Genomic DNA, 14,753 nt, shown 5'->3' on the forward strand with positions numbered 1-14,753 from the left:
GTTCCATTATTATTCGTTCTTCTTGATTCTGCTTTTTACTGAAGCAAAAGACAGTTACTATAGCTGGAAGTGGTGTTACTCCAGGTGTGCATCAGTACAAATGAACGGGTTCCTGTTCTCTGCAGAGGGTCCCGCTAGTAACCATCATTGTCATAATAGGTATCAAGAAGCTCCTAGATAGCTAAAAAAGTGTCCGTCTTCATGTTGCTTGTTTCAAACGGAAACAGTAATTTTTGAAATCACTATGACTAGCTCTGCAAATTCACATGCTCACTAATGCACATTAGGCACTTGATATATATAATTTTTAATGCCTACAGTGTTAGTCTCATCACTTCCTAAATTACCATTCTACTTGCTTTTTACCATGGATTTCTTGTCCCAATTATCTTCAAAGGTCGTCACGTTGCCACCAATGGTGAGTGCCGTGATGCAGTTACTTTGCTGGTGATGATACTGGTTTGTCAGAGCCATCGCCTTAGCTGACAACAAGACGACCTCATGTGTGGCACTTGGGGCCAAATGACGCATTTAGGTAATGAGGAGGGACAGTGTGGCTGGGAGCAGGTGCACGGGCTGACAGCCAACATCAGGAACAAAATCATCCTGACAGATTGCTAAGTGACCACATAGTTTTCACCAGGCTTTATTGCCTTTCACTAGGAGTAAGAGGAAAATGCTTCCATGGGAAGGAAGAAGGACATCATTGCTAAAAATCTTCTGAAAGGAAGATAATGGGATTATGTTTTTTCACAATTTGTAGTCTGTGGCTCCTTGTTACTTTAGTTGCCCTGTACATACCATGGATCAGGAAAACGGTTTGGCATTTCCCCAGTGTAGATGGTCCCTCTGCTTCCTGAAGCAAGTTACACTTGTTACCCTAACAAGTTTTTCTGTATTAAAGTCACTAAGTGTTCAGACCCATGAGCAGGAGTGTAAATCTGCATCACTGCTGAAACTCTTCAGGGACTAATGTGGCTCAGACTGTCTGGAAAGAGAAAAGTGAAACCTCTAACTTAAAAAGTGAGAAACCCACTCACCTGGGAGGCTCAAAGCTCCCTAAGCCCATTTTGTGCTGATTCCCGGAGGCTGTGTGGTCTTGAGCATGTAGTATATATGTGCAAGTATCCAAAGTAGCACATAAAACTGGGACTCAGTTTCTCTGTGCCTCGTTTTTGGGACTGGTCAACCCACTCAACCTTCTGAATTTATCTTCCCCATTTAAGAATGTGACTGACAGTCCCTAAGCGCTCACCAGTACCTTGCTGGGCCATTTCAGCAGGCAGCGAGATGAAGAGGACAGAAGGGACTCATGTACCATCTGCCCTCAGGAGGAGGGTGGGAACAGGTGAGGGGACAGCTGGTCACTGGGAAAGCCCCATCCCTGACCATGAATGTACATCAACTCCAGCTGCGGTCACCACCAGTTGCACCAGTTTATATCTAAAACCTGCTCCAACATCTGGCATTTAAAAACTGTACAATTCACCCAGCTGCGCTCTCTGTACGTCAGCCAAAGTTCATGCTGCTAGTAATCTAATGACCATAAAAACTAATAGCTCATTTAAAAGAATTAAATTATTTTATTTTGCTTTTTAAGTGCATTGTTGCTGTGCTTCTGGGCATTATTTAGACTCTAATTTTATTCCATCCTGCAATCCCACATTATTCTACAACTGTAAAGCTTCTGTTTCAGCCATGCTTGGGCAAAAATTAATTAGCATGTTTGCATAAACAGAAGGCAGCAAACTGTAATATCAGTTTAAATGAGAATTAGCAAATCCTAATTTTGCATTCCTGGGCTGGTTTCCTGATTATGGGCAAAAGATCTGTTAAATTTGTTCAGTGATTGGCAGCTGTGATTTGAGGCATGCTTTCTGAACAGAGATGCAAAAAATATTGATGTCCAATACTAAAGTACAATATCACCTTTGAGATTAAGCCCCCCAAATGTTTAGTTAGCTGCCTTTTCAGATTAATCCTGTTTGCATTGGGTAATAAGGCCTTGTTTGAAATTGATTATGCAAAAATTAAAATCCACGCTCCATTTAACTGAAATTCCTACTGCACGTTCAGAGAAAAGAGAAGATCAATACAAAAGAAGAAGATGCCCTTGTTTCATACCCCACCTTCCAGGGAGCTTGACCTGGTACCGCTAAACCACCGCCCAGCTGTCCAGGCCCATGCAGAGCAGGGAGACAGTCAGTGTCTGCCCCAGGAAGGCTTGCAAGCAACATCCCCAGCCTTGAGGAGATGGGACAGCCTGGGGGAGCAGCAAGGGGAGAGCAGAGGAGTCACCACAGCTGCTCTGAGGCTGAAAGTAAGTAGCAAAGACAGACAGTAAAGGAGGGGACACAGTGGGACTTGAAGGGGATGGGGGCAAGCAGCCTGGTGCAGCCTCTGGGGAAGGACCTGTGCCTGCTGCAGGGTGAAGAAAGAAGTGAAACCATTTGAAATCAGGATTATCAAAGGAGGAGGAGGGGGTGTTGCTTTTTTAAGATACTTAACTATTAATCTTCCACACTGTGTTGCGAGGGGCTTTGAAGTATACTGCAAAGAAACCCAGAGAAGTGGGAGCTAGTGAATCTGTAAAATCAGAAGGTGTTGAGAGAAAAGATGCATTTCTGTCTTTTAAAGGTAGAAATGACCCTTGTGGCGCTCTTCCCTGACCTCTTATGGGACCCAAGACACGTCAGCAGTAGCTGTATTAGGACAGATCAGATTTCCATGTCCGACAAAGACTCTGTCCCAGCTCTCATCCACTGTCCCAAAGGCTAATTACCTTCTTTGTTAAAAATTTCCTGTTTCCTTTGTCTGGCTGCACAAATTCTAATGAATTGTGCCAAAAGCAGCATTTCTATAGGGTTTTGTTATGTTTCTTGTGTGCTAGGTGACAGACAACAACCCATTAGCTATCAGCTTGCCCTGAGAAGATGAGCATCCCTCAGTGTCCTCTTGCACAGGTGAAGCAGGCTGGCTCTGGGCACTGAACACAAGCATCTTGTCAAAAGCTCAACTCACTCCTGTTTCAGTTTTTCAACGTGCATTTTTCAGCGCAGTCGTTGAAACCAACATGCCAAGCTTCTGCGAGTGCCTAGGATGGTACCTCTGCAGATGGGCTGGGCTGTGGCCATGGAGCAGAAAGGGAAGGTGGCATTAGCCACCATGCCCCCACCACTTTGCTTTCCGTCTCCCTGGGACCCCAAGTTTCCCTTCATGCCCCACCTCACCCAGTTCCATGGGGCACAGCTGGTGCCACAGCCGGGGTTGCAGCACAGGAGGTCTGTGTCCTTACCCCTGCTAACGCTGGAGGAGATGCATGGGAACAGTGGACAGGCTGTGCCAGCACCAAGTCCTCTCTGCCCCAGATAGTCCTAAGAGTCTGAAACAGAGACATTGGTTTCAAACACAATCTGCTGCACTCTATGAGAGGCCCCTGCTGGGCAGGAGCTGTTTGTGTCTTGTGTTGACCCTCAGGATGCGAGAGGTTGTCAGAGCTCAGGGAAACACAGTACGCATTTACTTCAGGCGATCTCATAGCACTAATTTTAGGCAATAGGGGTAACTCCTCTATCCTCTTGCCCTCCTGGCAGTACCTCGGGCATCAACAAGGTGCTGAGCACACATCTGACAGTAGAAATGCACCCCTGGTGGGGTGTGAAGCACCTTGCAGGGAGGGCATTGCAGACAGAAGGGAGATGTATTTTTATTAACTTCAGGGTATAGCTAAAAAATTCATCTGTTGCATTCCCTGGAGCTGCTCTAGGGCTGTACCGTCCCCCTGTGATGCACAGTGGGCTCACTTGTGCTGTGGCTGCCTTAGTGAGGTCTGGCTTTGTGTAAAATGCAGCTGAGGCTGCAATTTCCTTTTACAGATGAGGCAAGAGCCTTAACACCAGGATCCTGAGGTGGGTAAGGCAGTGTCCTGAGTCAGGCACTGAGGACCCACATCTACACAATCCAAAACCCTGTGCGTATCTGGCAAGCTACAGGTTATTTTGATGGTGCAAGTATTGCTATCTCATCTTCTGACAAAGGAGGCTGATAAGGTTTAAATTTTTTTCTTTGCATGTTATTCATTGAAACAAAAAACTAATCTCAGAATGTCAATAGTTTTTCCAACGGTTTTAGTCCTGAATGCCCTTAAATGTGAGTTTGGAGACTAAACAGAAAAATGTATTGATCTGTACACAGACAGGACACTGACGCTGAATGCTTGAACAAAAATAGATCCACTGGGCAAATAGTTACCCAGGACTTTCTTCCACAGCTGTAAAATCTAAGCCTGTGGGAAGCTCCCAGAGATGACAGCCAGAGCAGAGAAGCAGGAATATATGGAAAGCACACAGCCTCAGGTCAGCCAGACCCCAGGAAGGTCAGTGTGCTGCAGCCCAAGAAACAAGAGGATGTGTGTGCACCAGACAGGCTGAGTGGGATAACCATTTACTCCTGCTGTTTTTCTACCTTTTTATTGCTGTTGCACTTTGCAGTCCTCCTGTAATCCAGGGGATTCCACCCTTCTTGAATGCAATCCAAGCTTATTTTGAAATCATTTTTAGAGGTGTTGCATCAGCAAGATGATGGTGTCCTAATGTCACCGTGCTGGCAGCATCATGAGGCATTCCCTGAGGCCGTGGGGTCAATATAGCATTTTAGTAACAACCTCACATCTCATGAGGTGTGAGATACAAAATCGGTAGAAAACCCGTGTGTTGAATAATACAAGGCATTGCTGCTCCAATTTCAGCCAGTAGTTTTGCACCTTTCTCAAAAAGAAATGTTTATCTCATTTATTGATTTTATAAATCCTGCTGCTGATAGATCATGACCCTATCATGCTCTAGAAATGCAGCCAGATTTTGTCCCCTTCATATTTGTGCTACTGTTTTACCAGAAATGAATGGATTGACACACAGAGTTTATCCAACAATCAGAAGCATCTACAAGACCTGGAACCTCTTCCTCAATCCCAAGAGCCCAAATTCATCTGGTCTCTGAAGGACTCTGAGGAAGCAGGAACAGGCACTGAGCTGGGATATGAATTTCTGTTCCTCTCTTGCTTATAATTCAATTCATATTCTTGCCCCCATGCAGCAGCTACAGTACGTGCTCCCATGGGAGCTTAGCAATTTTAAGCACAAATTTGGCCTAGTTCGCATCCAAACTTGAATGCTGCTCACAAGCCATAGCACTAACAGCTCTTCTATATGATACTGCTTAATCCGAAGCCCAGCTAAATGGATTATAGGAAAATATTTGTGATAGGCTGGGAGGTGCTGGATAAATATTTATCATCCAGAGGGACGAACTCAAAACAAGCAGAGACTTAGGCTTCAAATTGGCTGTAGTTATGTATTAAAGCCGTGGCAGAACTGTATATGTTTTTAACAGGCTTAAGTCTTACTCATTATCAGTCCTCTGAGAAATGCTGCTGTCAAATGGTTTAGTCTAAATACATCCAGTGTGTTTAATGGCTGGGCAAGACTGGTTCTGAAGGAGGTTTTGGGTAAACAGCATGTTTGCTGAGGAAAAAAAGACTTCATGCCCATTTACACTGCAGATTCGTAGCTGCGAAATATTCCTGGGTAAAAAGTATACATTTTAAATACCAGTTCCTTTGTTATGTTGAAATGGGTTGTTATCTCCTGGGGTATTTGTACACCATGTTTTCTATTCGTTGTCACTTAATAGGATTTGGTTTTCTTGTTCTAATAAAACAAGAAAGCTTGGACAAGCATTCAGCTTAGGAAGGATACAGGCTGAAAGACCTACTTTACATATACTCATCGTTTCTGTAGGTCTATTTCCCCCAAAATCAGAGGATCTCTCCCAAGCCAGATATACTGACATATGAACATGTTTGCAGGACTGGACTCAGTCCAAGTCAGAGGAAAAAGTCCATCAGTTGCAAGGACTTCTCAACTGCAGATGGTAATGCCTATCCTCATCATATTCTTTCCTTCAGTTTCATGTTCTGTCAGCTGCCAAACGTGAGAGTCTTCCCCCATTGGATCTAATGCAACTTCAAATTTTATAGAAAAGAGCAAGCAAAATTGTTTCTGCTGACCTGGACCACTCTGGGGTTAGGGGGCACACAAACTGGTAGGTGCCTAAAAGTGGTCTCTGTGCCACTGAGGCATCCACGCACCCGGACCAACACCCTGTTGCTGCTTTCAACAGCTGTAGTGCCCTGAAGAAGAGTAAAAATCAAAACCAAATTAACAACATCAGGCAAGAAAAAGAAAATCTGTCCTGGAGCCTGGGGATAACCAGGAAACCAGCTGGCGTGGGATTGAGTGGCTAAGCTAGTGTCGCAAACACATGTGAGTAAGTCCCCTTTCAACTCTGAATAATACTGAAGGAATTGAAACCTTGTATCTTTCACCATCATTTCCAAAACTGAGAACCATCCTTGTGTTCACACAGTCTCTTCTGCAACCTAATCCAGCATTATCTTATGACAGTCAGATACCTTCACCCAGCATCCCTGTTCAAAGGCTGCTCTAGCACTTTATTTCTTCAAGTTAAATATCATCTTCTTCTTTTCAACCCAAATTCTTTCCGGGTCAGTGTACACCTGGTTGATCTTGCAGCAGCTTTTATCTGAATGGAAAGAATTGCTGTATTTATTGCTCAACTGTAATCCAACCCTCTCTGTCTTCCGTTAACACGGTGATGCCAGACAGGCTATTTAATCTACCCTTAAGAAACAGAGAGAATCACCTCTTGTTTCTGAGTGGCCATTTCCCATTTGTCTGTTTAAAATCATCTTTTTGAAAGGCCAGTGATAAGAAATGGGCACTGACAGCTCAATGAGGCTGTGGCAGTGCCCTGGCCCGTTCCAGGACCTTCCCTGCCATCCTGGAAAATAGCTGACCTGAGCCTCCCTGGATCTGCTGTCGTGTCGTCCCCAGCTGTCGAGGGCAGGAGGCTGAGCAGCAGCGTGTCATTTTGCAGTGCACCCAGGTCACCCTCCTCTCCAGCACCCCTTGATAACATCTCAGCACGCAGCAACAGATTACCACCTTTGACCACAGGTGAATTATGCCATACTTTTTTTCCATCGCATTTCATAGTTTTACTAGCCCCAGGGCTACCTAATTCTTCCTATGAAAGAATCCAGTCATCCTTTTTCAACACAGGCCTTGTCTTGCACTGTAGGCATGAAGAGAAATGGGCTAATTTGCAATTTGAGATACCTCTATGTGCCGGTAGCACCCCTATAAATTAATCTCGTTATACTGTCCTCTTCACCCAAGTCCTTACATTGTTTATAATTCCTGCAGAACATCCGAGCTTTACAAACAAATCCTTGTGAATCACTGTACTAGATTATTCTTTAGAGGTGAGGCAAACTAATCTATGTTACTGACAGGAATAACCTTTTTCGCAGCACTCTCCATCTGTGTACATTTTCACATAATAACCAGCTACTTCTATGATGACATTGTCTAATTATTTTCAGTGAACATGATGGCTTTTGTTATCTGCCTAACTTTACCCCTGCTCATTGATAAAATGTAACAAAAGAGATGAAAAATACTTGCCATGTGTTCTTGAAAGAGGCAGCAAATGGCTTGATGGATACAGAAACATAGGCTTTATGTATAATGAAATACAAGATCTGACATGGTTTAAGCTATTGGCTGCTTCTTCTTGTTATCTTCTACTTTCTTCTGGTAAGAGGTGGCCACACAGAGCCTGGACACGCTGCTCCCCAGGCAAACAGTGCCTTTTGTTTGCATGACAACTACCAACAGGTCCCCAAATCCAAATGCCAGTGCTCAAGAGTTAAATGAGCCCCCCTGCATAACAGAAGTGTGGACGAGCAGGTGTCACCTTCCCTTGCCTGTGAGAAGGGACGTTGTCCTGGGCCAGGGCTGGCCAGTGGCCACCTGCCATACCATGGTTTGGCAGGCAGGACCACAGATGGTCCAGAAATCAAACCTCCTTCCAGGCCAGCCCACCTCCCTGCCATAGTCATTAATAAAAGCACTTATGCCAGTTTTCTCAGAAAGGTCTAACATATGCTGGCTAACGGCTGACACCGATTCATTTTTCCCCCAGTAATTTATATTTGCCTTTTGCTGGCTCTCCAGCTCTGCCAGCTCACTGCAGAGCTGGCTTCCCACAGAAGGAAGCTGCAGCTCCCCGTTCATGCTACTTTAATCATTTCCTCCTTGGAGTGGGGGCTTGTTTGTTTGTTTGTTTCTTTAATCATCTTCTGCTCTGTTGTGCTGAGCTCTTTCTCAGAGCCTCACACTCCCCCACTCTGTTCCAGTGCCTGCTGTTATTCTTGGCAACCGAATCAATGCTAACTGGTGTATAATCAGCCTGTGTTTTACCGACCAACATTTGTTCCACTGTCAGCTTTCATTTCAGCTTCTGCTCTGAAGCCAGTTATGTTCTGCTCTCTGGTGCAGAGCTCTGACTGCTGTGCTGGGTGCTGTACACCAGTCTCTGGGACACTTCTAATTATTTCCATGTCCATATCAGCGCAGCTTGTTGTCCAGTGGCGCATCCTCGCTTCTTACTTATCTGTATGCTTGGTTCACTTCTCTGTATCTGCATGTCCCAGCTTTTACCTGGCCTCTTTTGTTCTCAGGTTCATGTAATTGTAATTCTGTACAGACTATTTCTTAATTTTAAGCCTAATATGATAAAATATTAAATAAATAGTTCCTGACAAGCATACTCATGCATTATAAGATGCCAGTTTGAGTGTTTTGGCATAAATCTACTTCATTACATTCTGCCTGTGATAATCAAAATGCTAAAAACCTATGTCACTCAATCCCTGCTTTTCTGAATTTGTATTTTATTGATCACTAGAAGCATGTGTTATGCTGAACAAATAGAAAGGTATCTACCTAGGCATTTATCTCCATGTTGTCCATGCTATGGTGTGACTAGATTGTGTAGATCAGACTTTGATTTTTGTGAATAAGCAGCCACAATTAAAATAATCTTTAAAAAAAGCTGGTTTCTAAGCATCACGATTCCTCCTCTCCCACTCGGAGCTCTGTCAGTCACCTTTTTAGACCACTTCCCTATTTTCTAAAGAAGTGCCTATATGTGAAAGTCACCTTTGAAAATGGCCCTCAGCCCCCACAAACAGCTCTACAAGGTGCAGCAGTGGCTGCATGGGGCCCACTCTGTCACAGGTAGGGGCAGCAGGTGAAAGCCCTGGAGATCTAAGAATATTCAGATGCCAAGGGGCTAGGAAGGCTTGTATGGCCATGCTTATTGCAGGGGGGGTTGGACTAGATGACCCTTGAAGATCCCTTCCAACCCAAACTATTCTATGATTCTATGACACCTCATGAACACTTTAAACATCTAAAAGAGATCCTCAGTCCCTTCATGCCACTCACAGCAAGAGTTCTTAAAATTTTATCTTAAATGGCACTTGCTGTGGTGTTTGTCCTGACTCCCCAGACCATATCCAAGCCCTGTGACAGTGATGTACATTGATGGATATACTCACGTATGCTGATAGGCATGCTCACTCCTTGCAGAGCAGGGTGCAAATGTGGAATTCTGTATTTCTTTGGTATGAAGTATAGCCTGGAGACTGCAAACTCCATACACAAATTCATTGTGTCTAGATAGCAGTTATTAACAAACGCTATGTCAGGTAGGGTAGGAAGAACTATGGTGTTTGGGCTGGCAGGGAGGGGCACAGTGGTCACCATGTTAGACCTGTGGTTAATGCAGTAGGAGAAGCAGAGTAATGCAGACAGAGCAGGTTGGTTCATGTATCACCTCTTCTAGTCTCTAGGAGTCCTTCTTCTCCAACATTATGTGGCTGATACATTCCAGGCAAAATGGAGGACGTGGCATTTCATCACCCAGCATACAAGAAAAGTCTGCTGGAAAGAGCTGGGCAGTTGGGAAGGATGCTTACACCAGAGAACCAGAATAGGAAAGCTGAATATAACTTTTTTTTAAAACTTTCCCCAATTTAAGAAGCAATGAGCTAAATCACTAATAATAATAAAAATAAAAGAACAATCACAATTCTTTCCTTTTGATGTTGTGGGTAAAGAAAAGATACAAGAGTGAAGAGAGAATAAAATATTCTAAAAGAGATAAGATGCGGCAGTTCATTTTAAAATAATTAAAGACGACAGCCTGGATCCCAAGATAAGGAAAAAGAGGGTACAAAAGGAATCATCAGCTCAGTAAGAATCTGGCAGCTCTTTTGTGTGGTCTGATATGTTTTCAAAACTAGACAATATTGTCTGTTGGGCAAATATCGATAGAGAGTAAACATAGCTGTGTTTTTTTCAACAGATAAAGTAGATATGACTTTAAAGGGGGAGTTATTATTCCTCAGTGGACTAAATCCTGCCCCCAAATCATACTCATTGCTATCTTTAAGATATTGTCATTTTCTTTTAGCTAAACATGTTTGCTGACTTTACTGGATTAAATGTGAGTGAACAGGCAAAGACTGATCTGCTGAGCTCCTTAAAGAAAAAAATTGTGTTCTCTGGGGGTCAGGCAGCTTGAACCAAGGCCAGGCAGCTGGGGCAGGTGATGGCATTCAGTGGCCAGGTGGGGGAAGGTCTGTGGTTTGGAGGGCAAGAGCTGATCCTCTGTAGAGGGCCAGGCTAGCTAAAAAGGAATATCACAAAAATCTAAGCAATGTGCACAGGAAAAACCCGCTAAAACAAGTCCTGGCAGCTTTAACTATGGAGTGAGGACTTGCAGCAAAGAGTGATGGTGGCTTTTATCGGTGCTGGCGGGTGCAGGAGGTGTTAGCAGCCTTGCAGGCAGCCTATATAGGTCAGTGTATTCATGTAAGTGCAACAGCTCTGGCCTCGCTCCCGGAGAAAGGTAAGAACCAAACATGTATCTCCTGCTCGTTGGTACCTTTCCCACAGCCCAGGGACAGACCCATGGAGCATCCTGGCCTGATCTTGGGGTGCAGGATCTCTTGGGGGGATATAACTGCTGCTTGTGGTGGGTGCAGCTGTAAAGGACTGAGGGTGATGCTTGAGAGCGAGAAGCTGAGACTAGAGAGAAATCAGAGGGTTGTGCTGGAGCAAGTGTAAGCCAGGAGATCAGTTTTCTTTTTAGATTCTCATAAGCACTGTTTGGAGACCTAGAGAAAAAGGCTGAACTGCCCTGGGACTAAAGGAGGAGTTTCCTATCTGAGAGGACATAGCAAGGCAAGGATAAAATCCTTGTTATGAGAATTGCCAAATATATTCCTTTGATTTAGCTGGGTTTAAACCTCATCCATATGTTTATTAGCCTTCTCTTATCTGAGCCATATGCCTTCTTGCAGCTGTATTGCCCTTACCACACAGCAGTGGAAAAGACTCAAAATGCCTAAAAAGCATGTCTCTCTTTCATATGCTTCATAAAATCCCAGCTGACACCCATATCACTGCCATAGGTCCTCCTTTCCACTTGATTGCCCACTCCTTTCTTCTCCCAGTCTTTCCTTCAGCCTTGTCCTCCCTCTCCTCTGACCATCTCCTGATGCACCATCCCCTTCTGGCAACCCCTGGACTCTTGTTTCCTCTCTCTCTGCTCAGTTCACCAAGTGAGTGGCTGCTTTAAAATCCACTGTCAAGAAAAAGTGTCTTTGTGGTGAGTCTCTGGCACCTTTAGAAACCCAGCTGCTTGGGACACTTCTCAGGGAAAAGAATCACCCCATTGTGATGCCAAGCGAATGCCAAACAGCTGACTGCTGCAGGGTGTCAGAGGTTGGGACAAATGCTGATGAAGTTCCAAAAAATGAAGCAACCTTCAGCAAAATGCTAGCTGTCAGAGAGTGGAAGTCTGATATGACCCTACAGTGCTTATTTGGAAGTGATTTTTGCATGGGGACATCCCCTCAAGCCTGTGGGGAGGTGGAGGTATATGTTGGTACCCTAAAACGCACTTATAATGATATTTGATCTCCTTGTGAGGCTTGGCTCAATTTAGGTCAAGCAACATCTCGCATAGCAAATGCATTTCCTTCATGCAACAATTCAAATGCATTTCCTGCTTGATGCTAACCTGTATAAGTAGGACACGAGAAACCACGATACATTTGTAGAGCCTGTGAGAAGAAGGTGATCATCTAGGGATGAGGCATAGGAGTGTACAAAAGAGCAGACACCCCTGCCAGGTTGAGTGTGAGCTGGTAGGAAAACCTCACCCATGCAGTGGCTTGTAGATTGTGTGGACGTGTGCTGAGGCTCTGCTGGACCCCACAGCTGGGCAGGAGCTACAGGTATGGAGGAGGGTATAAGACTTAAGCACACCAGATAAGCAGGAGCTGTGGACAGGACCCTTCTTTTGTTTCCTGGAAAAACCATATGTCTCTTGGCCCAAGGTGCTTGGTCTGTCACATCATCCTGGCTGAGGATGTGCTGTCAAGGGACAGTGCCAAGCCCAGTCTCTGGTGCTGCTCCTGGAGGCCCAACACATGATGGAAAAGTCCACTTGGAATAGGGGTCTGAACCTTTTTGGAGGTGCCCTGTATGGAAGTAGGATTTGGGGACCTGTAGTTGCAATTACAGGCCTCCACCTGCCTGTAGCTGTTCTCTTTGTTATGTTTTCCTTCAGGGGAATCATGTCCTGCCTACATCTCACACAACCTCAGCCGAGGGCAGCTGTGGCTTGAAGGAAGCCGTGATGTGAGCGAGGCTGCCCTCTCTGCCCACAAGGCCAGGAGGCCTGGGTGGCACTTCACACCAAGCACACCTGACAGAGGAGTCAGGGGGTTATTTTCTTTTTTTTACTATTGCACCAAACTTCACTGAGGGAATTTCCCAAGATGTGCAGAGTTGCAGCTTTCATGTGTTTGATTTGTCAAACCACCCTTTGAGTGACTGGACTGGGAAAGGAATGCACTCTGTGGCTGCAACCTGCCGGAGTTATTACTTCTCAGTGTATACTTAGCTGGCTGTTGGCTACAAATGCCTTTTATTTTTTTTTATCTAATAGTTTTTGGGGTTTTTTTTCCTCTTACATTCTTCATGGGTGAATTAACAGAGTGATCCACTGCCTCAAGTAGAGACTGATCATTGTCTGCACCCCTAAGAGTTCTCTGTATTGCTGAAGTTTCATTTCTGGCCTGCTAATCAGGGAAAATGTTTGACAGGCAATAATGTGGAGAGGAACATGTGAATGCGGGTAAAGGACAAGGGCACAGACACAAGACAGACAGGCACAAGCTCCTGTGTAGTGCTTTACTGAAGGAAACAATTCTAGAAAGTGCACAGTTTGGGCAAGTCCCTCAACCTTCCCTGAGCAGTATATTAATGAGGGAAAACAAGTGGGACAGGGTAAGGCCAGAATACCGAGATGTTCCTGGAGCACAGATGTTGCCCTCGTGGCTGTGGTCAGCAAAGGGCTGCTACAAAGGACAGTGTCGCAGAAGAGTGTAAACAGGCTTAGACCAATAGTCTGCAATAACACGAACTGCTTCTAAACCCTTCTTCTTGTACTAAGTCTTCATTAAAATGAAAATAAACAAAATAAAGTTGAGTATGTGTTTGGAAGATTGCTTAGGACCACTGATGTTGAAGTGGTGTTCAGACCATCCTCCGACTCCTTCCAGCTTAACATTCGAGGTCACCCTCTGGGCCCCTCTGACAAGCGAAGCAATCCAGATGCACGCAGTATGGTTACAAAAGCAGGTTTATTGTCCTGCTCCAGGCTGTGCTGATCAGCTGCATGGATGTTTGACAGGTAACCCACAGAGCCCCAGTCACATGAGTTGTTTTACCTAGCAATCCCTTTTCACACCTTTTCCTTTTCCAAATAACTGACTTGCCTGTATTTAATCTTTCCTCATGGGCCCCAGCTTTGCTGATTTGGCCTCAGTGACAGCCAGTGAACCAGCATCTGCCTATCTCTTGAGGTTTCATCTGAAGGGAGTTCCCAGTGCTCCTACTTCACTCTCTGAAATGCGTGGCAGTTGTTTTTTTCCAAATCCTGTTTGATTAGGGCAGTCTCAAGTGTGGCTGGCCAGCTGCTTTCCCCCTTCCAGCCTCTGCAAAGTTTGGCTCTTTTCCACATTGTTTTCCTATTAGTTCAGCCTTACAGCTGGCAATCTGTACACAGACCTTAACAGCCAATACTTCCTTCTAAAGACTACAGAGTATAAACTCTCTATGGCTGTGTTCAGGTTTGTTGCTTTCAAAAATGGTGATTTCCATTCTTCTACCAAAAAGTAAGGCTGAGTGAAAGGAAAAAAGGGAAAGAAATTCTGAATCCTCTGAATTTCATGTGTATAACACCAGTCCTTCCCAAGCTGTTCAGCTGGCATGAACAGTTCACCCTGCTTCAAGATTTCACACATTTGTAATTCTTTTGGCTAGAAAATACTTTCCTTCAAACCCAGATCAGACTTCATCATCAATATCTGGTGTTCATTGGAAGAAGTAAGACCTTTTCAGGCACTATTAGCTGTAAGCTTCCATCACCTCAGCGGCTGGGCTATTTGCTTTTTGTGCCCTGTGTGGCCTCATTTGGTCTCTGTGCCCTGTGTTTGCTGTGGGACTAATTGTACCTTGCCTTATCAGAGAGATTGCTGGGGCTCTTGGGCACTGTTTGCAGCAGAATCAATTGTTTTGATTTTTGATCTTGGAGACAGTAAGAGGGAAACCACTCTCTCTGGTCTTTCTGCCTAGGTCTGTAGCAACTTGAAATCTTGATTTACTTTCTAATGTGTTTGGGTGCAAGTGTTGCACGAAGTGTTGGCAGAGCCAGGGTGAGGTCCTGTGGGAGCACCCAGTGCAGCA

The sequence above is a fragment of the Caloenas nicobarica genome, chromosome 3 (assembly GCF_036013445.1).
Source record: "Caloenas nicobarica isolate bCalNic1 chromosome 3, bCalNic1.hap1, whole genome shotgun sequence".
Classification (NCBI taxonomy): domain Eukaryota; kingdom Metazoa; phylum Chordata; class Aves; order Columbiformes; family Columbidae; genus Caloenas; species Caloenas nicobarica.